Here is a 9806-nt window from a genome sequence, read left to right on the forward strand (position 1 = left end):
CAGAAGCATAATATACAATATAAATATAACAGTTTTTCCATCGTATAAAACGAATAATAGCATTCAGTGTGAAAGTTATGGCCATTTCGAGGCTCCGGGCTACCTAGGCTACACTCTAGGGCGTTGCTCCACCAGATCGAATAGGTAGGGCCATAGAAGTCAACGCCAGAAGCATAAAATACAATATAAATATAACAGTTTTTCCATCGTATAAAACGAATAGTAGCAACCAGTGTGAAGGTTATGGTCATTTCTACGTTCCGGGCAACCTAGGCTTCACTCTAGCGCGTTGCTCCATCAGATCAAACAGTTAGGGCCTTAGAAGTCAACGCCCAAAGCATAAAACACAAAATAAATAGAACGGTTTTTCCATTGTATAAAACGAATAATTGCTACCAGTGTTAAAGTTATGGTCATTTCTACGTTCCGGGCAACCTAGGCTTCACCCTAGGGCGTTGATCCACCAGAGGGAATAGTTAGGGCCTAACAATTCAACGCCAGAAGGATAAAATACAATATAAGTACAACAGTTATTCCATCGTATAAAATGAGTAGTTGCAAACATTGTGAAAGTAATGGTCATTTCTACGTTCCGGGTAACCTAGGCGTCACTCTAGGGCGTTGCTCCACCTGATCGAATAGTTAGGGCCTTAGAAGTCAACGCCAGAAGCATAAAATGCAATAAAGATGCAACAGTTTTTCCATCGTATAACAGGAATAACTGCAAACAGTGTGAAAGTACTGGCCATTTCTACGTTCCGGGTAACCCAGGTTTCACTCAAGGGCGATGCTCCACCAGATCGAATAGCTAGGGACTTAGAATTCAACGCCATAAGAATAAAATACAATATAAGTACAACAGTTTTTTCACCGTATGAAATGAATAATTGCAAACATTGTGAAAGTAATGGTCATTTCTACGGTCCGGGCAACCTAGGCGTCACTCTGGGGCGTTGCTCCACCACATCGAATACCTACGGTCTTAGAAGTCAACGCCAGAAGAATAAAATACGATATAAATACAACAGCTTTTCCATCGTATAAAACGAATAATTGCAAACAGTGTGAAAGTTATGGCGATTTCTACGTTCCGGGCAGCCTTGGCTTCACTCTAGGGCGTTGCTCCACCAGATCCAATAGCTAGTGACTTAGAAGTCAGCGCCAGAGGTATAAAATACAATATAAATACAACAGCTATTCCATCGTAAAAGATGAATAATAGCAAACAGTGTGAAAGTAATGGTCATTTCTACGTTCCGCGCTACCTGGGCTTCACTCTCGGTCGTTGCTCCAACAGATCAAATAGCTAGCGGCTTAGAATTAAACGCCAGAAGCATAGAATGCAATAAAAATACAACAGTTTTTTCCGTCGTATAACAGGAATAATTGGAACCAGTGTGAATGTAATGGTCATTTCTACGTTCCCGGCAACCTAGGTTTCACTCTAGGGCGTTGCTCCACCAGGTCGAATAGTTAGGGCCTAAAAAGTCAACGCCAGAAGAATAAAATCCGATATAAATACAACAGCTTTTCCATCGTATGAAACGAATAATTGCAACCAGTGTGAGAGTTCTGGTCATTTCGACGTTCCGGCAAACTAGGCTTCACTCTAGGGTGTTGCTCCACCAGATCGAATAGCTAGGGCCTTAGAAGTCAACGCCAGGAGCATAAGATACAATAAAAATACAACAGTCTTTTCATCGTATTACAGGTATAATTGCAATAAGCGTGAAAGTAATGATCATTTCCGCGTTGCGGGCATCCTAGACTTAACTCTGGGGCATTGCGCCTCCAGATCGAATAGTTAGGGTCTAAGAAGTCACTACCAGAAGCATAAAATACAATACAAATACAACAGCTTTGCCATCGAATAAAATGAATAATTGCAAACAGTGTGAAAGATATGGTCATTTCTACGTTCCGGGCAACCTAGGCGTCACTCTAGGGCGTTGCTCCACCACATCTAATAGCTACGGCCTTAGAAGTCAACGCCAGAAGAATAAAATACAATAAAGATGCAACAGCTTTTGCATCGTATAAAACGAATAATTGCATCCAGTGTGAAAGTTATGGTCATTTCTACTTTCCGGGCAACATAGGCTTCACCCTAGGGCATTGCTCCAACAGATTGAATAAATAGGACCTTAGAGGTCAATGCCCGAAGCATAAAATGCAATAAAAGTACAACAGTTTTTCCATCATATAACAGGAATAATTGCAACCAGTTTGAAGTGATGGTCATTTCTTCGTTCCTGGCAACTTAGGCTTCACTCTAGGGAGTTGTTCCACCATATCGAACAGTTAGGGCCAAAGAAGTCACCGCCAGAAGCATAAAATGCAATATAAATATGACAGTTTTTCCATTGTATAAAACGAATAATAGCAACCAGTGTGAAAGTTATGGTCACTTCTTCGTTCCGGGCAACCTAGGCTTCACACTAGGGCGTTGCTCCACCAGATCGAATAGTTAGGGCCTTAGAAGTCAACGCCCGAAGCATAAAATACAAAATAAATAAAACAGCATTTCCATCGTATAAAACGAATAATTGCAACCAGTTTGAAAGTGATGGTCATTTCTACGTACCGGGCAACCTAGGCTTCACTCTAGGGCGTTGCTCCACCAGATCGAATAGTTAGGGCCTTAGAAGTCAACGCCAGAAGCATAAGATACAGTATAAATATAACAGTTTTTCCATCGTATAGAACGAATAATAGCAACCAGTATGAAAGTTATGGTCATTTCTACGTTCCGGGCAACCTAGGCTTCACTCTATGGCGTTCTTCCACCACATCGAATAGCTACGGCCTCAGAAGTCAACGCCCGAAGCATAAAATGCAATAAAAGTACAACAGTGTTTCCATCATATAACAGGAATAGTTGCAACCAGTTTGAAAGTGATGGCCGATTCTACGTTCCGGGCAACCTAGGCTTCACTCTATGGCGTTCTTCCACCACATCGAATAGCTACGGCCTCAGAAATCAACGCCTGAAGCATAAAATACAATATAAATACAACAGTCTTTCCATCCTATAACAGGAATAATTGCAACCCGTGTGAAAGTGATGGTCATTTCTGCGTACCGGGCAACCTAGGCTCCACTCTCGGGCGTTGCTCCACCAAATCGATTAGCTAGGGCCTTAGAAGTCAACGCCAGAAGCATAAAATACAATATAAGTACAAAAGTTTTTCCATCGTATAAAACGAATAATTGAAAACAGTGTGAAAGTTATGGTCATTTCTACGTTCCGGGCAACCTAGGCTTCACTCTAGGGCGTTGCTCGACCAGATCAAACCGTTAGGGCATTAGAAGTCAACGCCCGAAGCATTAAATACAAAATAAATAGGAACAGTTTTTCCATTGTATAAAACGAATAATTGCTACCAGTGTAAAAGTTATGGTCATTTCTACGTTCCGGGCAACCTAGGCTTCACCCTAGGGCGTTGTTCCACCAGATCGAATAGTTAGGGCCTAAGAAGTGAACGCCAGAAGCATGAAATACGATATAAATACAACAGTTTTTCCATCGTATAACAGGATTAATTGCAACCAGTGTGAAAGTTATGGTTATTTCTACATTCCGGGCAACCTAGGCTTCACTCTAGGGCGTTGCTCCAACAGATTGAATAGTCAGGGCCTTAGAAGTCAACGCCCGAAGCATAAAATGCAAAATAAATAGAACAGTTTTTCCATTGTATAAAACGAATAATTGCTACCAGTGTAAAAGTTATGGTCATTTCTACGTTCCGGGCAACCTAGGCTTCACCCTAGGGCGTTGTTCCACCAGATCGAATAGTTAGGGCCTAAGATGTGAACGCCAGAAGCATAAAATGCAATAAAAATACAACAGTTTTTCCATCGTATAACAGGATTAATTGCAACCAGTGTGAAAGTTATGGTTATTTCTACATTCCGGGCAACCTAGGCTTCACTCTAGGGCGTTGCTCCACCAGATCGAATAGTTAGGTCCTTAGAAGTCAACGCCAGAAGCATGAAATACGATATAAATACAACAGCTTTTGCATCGTATAAAAGGAATAATTGCAAACAGTGTGAAAGTAATTGTCATTTCTACGTTCCGGGCAACGTAGGCTACACTCTAGGGCGTTGCTCCACCAGATCAAACAGTTAGGGCCTTAGAAGTCAACGCCCGAAGCATAAAATACAAAATAAATAGAACAGTTTTTCCATTGTATAAAACGAATGATTGCTACCAGTGTAAAAGTGATGTCCATTTCTACGTTGCGGGCAACCTAGGCTTCGCCTTAGGCCGTTGCTCCACCAGATCGAATGGTTAGGTCCTTAGAAGTCAACGCCAGAAGCATAAAATACGATATAAATACAACAGCTTTTGCATCGTATAAAAGGAATAATTGCAAACAGTGTGAAAGTAATTGTCATTTCTACGTTCCGGGCAACCTAGGCTTCACTCTAGGGCGTTGCTCCACCAGATCAAACAGTTAGGGCATTAGAAGTCAGCGCCCGAAGCATAAAATACAAAATAAATAGAACAGTTTTTCCATTGTATAAAACGAATAATTGCTACCAGTGTAAAAGTTATGGTCATTTCTACGTTCCGGGCAACCTAGGCTTCACCCTAGGGCGTTGTTCCACCAGATCGAATAGTTAGGGCCTAAGAAGTGAACGCCAGAAGCATAAAATCCAATATAAATACAACAGTTTTATCATCGTATAAAACGAATAATTGCAACCAGTGTGAAAGCTATGGTCATTTCTACATTCCGAGCAACCTGGGCTTCACTCTAGGGCGTTGCTCCAACAGATTGAATAGTCAGGGCCTTAGAAGTCAACGCCCGAAACATAAAATACAGAACAAATAGCATAGTTTTTCCATCGCATAAAACGAATAATAGCAACCAGTGTGAAAGTTATGGTCATTTCTACGTTCCGGGCAACCTAGGCCTCACTCTAGGGCGTTGTTCCACCAGACCGAATAGATAGGGCCTTAGAAGTCAACGCCCGAAGCATAATATACGATATAAATACAACAGCTTTTCCATCGTATAAAACGAATAATTGCAACCAGTGTGAAAGTTATGGTCATTTCTACGTTCCGGGCAACCTAGGCCTCACTCTAGGGCGTTGTTCCACCAGACCGAATAGATAGGGCCTTAGAAGTCAACGCCCGAAGCATAAAATACAATAAATATCCAACCGGTTTTCCACCGTATAGCAGGAATAATTGCAGCCAGAGTGAAAGTAATGGTCATTTCTAGGTTTCGGGCAACCTAGGCTTCACTCTAGGGCGTTGCTCCACCAGATCCAATCGCTAGGGCCTTTGAAGCCAACGCCAGAAGCATAAAATAAAGTAAAAATACACAATGTTTCAATCGTATAACAGGAATAATTGCAACAAGTGTGACGGTAAAGGTCATTTCTACGTTCCGGGCACCCTAGGCTTCACCCTAGGGCGTTGCTCCTCCAGATTGAATAGCTGGCGCATTAGAAGTCAACGCCGGAAGCATAAAATACCATATAAATACAACAGCTTTGCCATCGTATAAAATGAATATTTGCAAACAGTGTGAAAGTAACGGTCATTTCTACGTTCCGAGCAACCTAGGCTTCACACTAGGGCGTTGCTCCACCAGATCGAATAGCTAGGGCCTTAGAAGTCAACGCCAGAAGCGTAAAATACAATAAAGGTGCAACAGTTTTTCCATCGTATAACAGGAATAACTGCAAACAGTGTGAAAGTAATGGTCATTTCTACGTACCGGGCAACCTAGGCTCCACTCTCCGGCGTTGCTCCACCAAATCGAATAGCTAGGGCCTTAGAAGTCAACGCCAGAAGCATAAAATACAATATAAGTACAAAAGTTTTTCCATCGTATAAAACGAATAATTGCAAACAGTGTGAAAGTTATGGTCATTTCTACGTTCCGGGCAACCTAGGCTTCACTCTAGGGCGTTGCTCGACCAGATCAAACAGTTAGGGCCTTAGAAGTTAACGCCCGAAGCATAAAACACAAAATAAATAGAACGGTTTTTCCATTGTATAAAACGAATAATTGCTACCAGTGTAAAAGTTATGGTCATTTCTACGTTCCGGGCAACCTAGGCTTCACCCTAGGGCGTTTTTCCACCATACCGAATAGTTAGGGCCAAGAAGTGAACGCCAGAAGCATAAAATACAATATAAATACAACAGTTTTTCCATCGTATAAAACGAATAATTGCTACCAGTGTAAAAGTTATTTTCATTGCTACGTTCCGCGCAACCTAGGCTTCACTCTAGGGCGTTGCTCCACCAGATCGAATGGTTAGGTACTAAGAAGTCAACGCCAGAAGCATAAAATACGATATAAATACAACAGCTTTTCCATCGTATAGAACGAATAATTGCAACCAGTGTGAAAGTAATGGTCAATTCTACGTTCCGGGCAACGTAGGTTTCACTCTACGGCGTTGATCCACCAGAGGGAATAGTTAGGGCCTAACAATTCAACGCCAGAAGGATAAAATACAATATAAGTACAACAGTTATTCCATCGTATAAAATGAGTAGTTGCAAACATTGTGAAAGTAATGGTCATTTCTACGTTCCGGGTAACCTAGGCGTCACTGTAGGGCGTTGCTCCACCTGATCGAATAGTTAGGGCCTTAGAAGTCAACGCCAGAAGCATAAAATGCAATAAAGATGCAACAGTTTTTCCATCGTATAACAGGAATAACTGCAAACAGTGTGAAAGTACTGGCCATTTCTACGTTCCGGGTAACCCAGGTTTCACTCAAGGGCGATGCTCCACCAGATCGAATAGCTAGGGACTTAGAATTCAACGCCATAAGAATAAAATACAATATAAGTACAACAGTTTTTTCATCGTATGAAATGAATAATTGCAAACATTGTGAAAGTAATGGTCATTTCTACGGTCCGGGCAACCTAGGCGTCACTCTGGGGCGTTGCTCCACCACATCGAATACCTACGGTCTTAGAAGTCAACGCCAGAAGCATAAAATACGATATAAATACAACAGCTTTTCCATCGTATAAAACGAATAATTGCAAACAGTGTGAACGTTATGGTGATTTCTACGTTCCGGGCAGCCTTGGCTTCACTCTAGGGCGTTGCTCCACCAGATCGAACAGGTAGTGACTTAGAAGTCAGCGCCAGGGGTATAAAATACAATATAAATACAACAGCTATTCCATCGTACAAGATGAATAATAGCAAACAGTGTGAAAGTAATGGTCATTTCTACGTTCCGCGCAACCTGGGCTTCACTCTAGGTCGTTGCTCCAACAGATCAAATAGCTAGCGGCTTAGAATTAAACGCCAGAAGCATAGAATGCAATAAAAATACTACAGTTTTTTCCGTCGTATAACAGGAATAATTGGAACCAGTGTGAAAGTTATGGTTATTTCCACATTCCGGGCAACCTAGGCTTCACCGTAGGGCGTTGCTCCAACAGATTGAATAGTCAGGGCCTTAGAAGTCAACGCCCGAAGCATAAAATACAAAATAAATAGAACAGCTTTTCCATTGTATAAAACGAATAATTGCTACCAGTGTAAAAGTTATGGTCATTTCTACGTTCCGGGCAACCTAGGCTTCACCCTAGGGCGTTGTTCCACCAGATCGAATAGTTAGGGCCTAAGAAGTGAACGCCAGAAGCATAAAATGCAATAAAAATACAACAGTTTTTCCATTGTAAAAACGAATAATTGCTACCAGTGTAAAAGTTATGGTCATTTCTACGTTCCGGGCAACCTAGGCTTCACCCTAGGGCGTTGTTCCACCAGATCGAATAGTTAGGGCCTAAGAAGTGAACGCCAGAAGCATAAAATCCAATATAAATACAACAGTTTTTCCATCGTATAAAACGGATAATTGCAACCAGTGTGAAAGCTATGGTCATTTCTACATTCCGAGCAACCTGGGCTTCACTCTAGGGCGTTGCTCCAACAGATTGAATAGTCAGGGCCTTAGAAGTCAACGCCCGAAACATAAAATACAGAACAAATAGAATAGTTTTTCCATCGCATAAAACGAATAATAGCAACCAGTGTGAAAGTTATGGTCATTTCTACGTTCCGGGCAACCTAGGCTTCACCCCAGGGCGTTGTTCCACCAGATCGAATAGTTAGGGCCTAAGAAGTGAACGCCAGCTGCATAAAATACAATATAAATACAACAGTTCTTCCATCATATAAAACGAATGATTGCAACCAGTATGAAAGTTCTGGTCATTTCTACGTTCCGGGCAACCTAGGCTTCACTCTATGGCGTTCTTCCACCACATCGAATAGCTACGGCCTCAGAAGTCAACGCCTGAAGCATAAAATACTATACAAATACAACAGTCTTTCTATCCTATAACAGGAATAATTGCAACCCGTGTGAAAGTGATGGTCATTTCTACGTTCCGGGCAACCTAGGCTTCACCCTAGGGAGTTGTTCCACCAGGTCGAATAGTTAGGGCCTAAGAAGTGAACGCCAGAAGCATAAAATTCAATATAAATACAACAGTTTTTCCATCATATAAAACGAGTAATTGCAACCAGTATGAAAGATATGGTCATTTCTACTTTCCAGGCAACCTAGGCTACACACTAGGGCGTTGCTCCAGCAGATTGAATAGTTAGGGCCTTAGAAGTCAATGCACGAAGCATAAAATGCAATAAAAGTACAACAGTTTTTCCATCATATAACAGGAATAATTGCAACCAGTTCGAAAGTGATGATCATTTCTACGTTCCGGGCAATGTCGGCTTCACTCTAGGGCGTTGCTCCACCAGATCGAATAGTTAGTGCCTTAGAAGGCAACGCCAGAAGCATAATATACAATATAAATATAACAGTTTTTCCATCGTATAAAACGAATAATAGCATTCAGTGTGAAAGTTATGGCCATTTCGAGGCTCCGGGCTACCTAGGCTACACTCTAGGGCGTTGCTCCACCAGATCGAATAGGTAGGGCCATAGAAGTCAACGCCAGAAGCATAAAATACAATATAAATATAACAGTTTTTCCATCGTATAAAACGAATAGTAGCAACCAGTGTGAAGGTTATGGTCATTTCTACGTTCCGGGCAACCTAGGCTTCACTCTAGCGCGTTGCTCCATCAGATCAAACAGTTAGGGCCTTAGAAGTCAACGCCCAAAGCATAAAACACAAAATAAATAGAACGGTTTTTCCATTGTATAAAACGAATAATTGCTACCAGTGTTAAAGTTATGGTCATTTCTACGTTCCGGGCAACCTAGGCTTCACCCTAGGGCGTTGATCCACCAGAGGGAATAGTTAGGGCCTAACAATTCAACGCCAGAAGGATAAAATACAATATAAGTACAACAGTTATTCCATCGTATAAAATGAGTAGTTGCAAACATTGTGAAAGTAATGGTCATTTCTACGTTCCGGGTAACCTAGGCGTCACTCTAGGGCGTTGCTCCACCTGATCGAATAGTTAGGGCCTTAGAAGTCAACGCCAGAAGCATAAAATGCAATAAAGATGCAACAGTTTTTCCATCGTATAACAGGAATAACTGCAAACAGTGTGAAAGTACTGGCCATTTCTACGTTCCGGGTAACCCAGGTTTCACTCAAGGGCGATGCTCCACCAGATCGAATAGCTAGGGACTTAGAATTCAACGCCATAAGAATAAAATACAATATAAGTACAACAGTTTTTTCACCGTATGAAATGAATAATTGCAAACATTGTGAAAGTAATGGTCATTTCTACGGTCCGGGCAACCTAGGCGTCACGCTGGGGCGTTGCTCCACCACATCGAATACCTACGGTCTTAGAAGTCAACGCCAGAAGTATAAAAT

The sequence above is a fragment of the Calliopsis andreniformis genome, unplaced genomic scaffold, assembly GCF_051401765.1.
Source record: "Calliopsis andreniformis isolate RMS-2024a unplaced genomic scaffold, iyCalAndr_principal scaffold0025, whole genome shotgun sequence".
In the NCBI taxonomy this organism is placed as follows: Eukaryota; Metazoa; Arthropoda; class Insecta; order Hymenoptera; family Andrenidae; genus Calliopsis; species Calliopsis andreniformis.